Source organism: Galeopterus variegatus, unplaced genomic scaffold (assembly GCF_000696425.1).
Source record: "Galeopterus variegatus unplaced genomic scaffold, G_variegatus-3.0.2 Scaffold44257, whole genome shotgun sequence".
Taxonomy (NCBI): Eukaryota; Metazoa; Chordata; class Mammalia; order Dermoptera; family Cynocephalidae; genus Galeopterus; species Galeopterus variegatus.
The window spans coordinates 1-746 of record NW_007770368.1 but is presented as its reverse complement, the minus strand read 5'-3'; positions in this window follow the sequence as shown (position 1 = coordinate 746).

The window sequence follows — 746 nt, the reverse complement described above, 5'->3', positions numbered from 1 at the left end:
CTCGTAACAGAGACAGCACCAGCACACTCGTGCCAGACTTCTGGGAGACTCATCCTCAGCTCTTCTAAGAGTAACTATTTTTCCTTCCTGCCTAAAGTTGTTCTCTTAACTTTGGTTAACTGCCACTGAAAATTGTGGAATATCTTAAAAAGATAACTGTTTCCAACTTCTAAAAAGAATCCCTCACACCAAAATAGTCCATGGTATTTATTTATGAAAGTAGTTTAGTCTTCACTCTTGATTAGATTAATTTCTCTGGCACACTTTGGAAATTTCATCAACACTATTACATTGACACCACACTTTGTCAAGAAAAAATTAATTTGGATTAACGAAATAAACACCAATTATACTTGTATTTATTTCTGTTGACCTAGATTTTTCAATGTTTTAATTTTTTTCTAATAAATGTTATTTTAGAATATCAAGGCAATGTTTATAATATTATATGTATAGACTTAGAAGCCAAATTCTTTTTTTTAAACATCTATGATATGGTTATTGAAGAACTAATATTTTTCTGGAAGGAAAATGCACAGCAGATATTAAACAGTTCGTTAAGTTTAAGTTTGTTTTTTATTTTTTTCTAGATTCATGGGTGTGAAAATGGCTCTGGTTCTTTTCAAAGATAAATAAACATTACCCTCCGAGTTTTGATAATCCCTCAACATATGTCATTTGTTGCCAATATTCAGTGAATGATAGGTTTGTCCATGTGTGTTGAAAATAGTGGCACACGTTCTCAG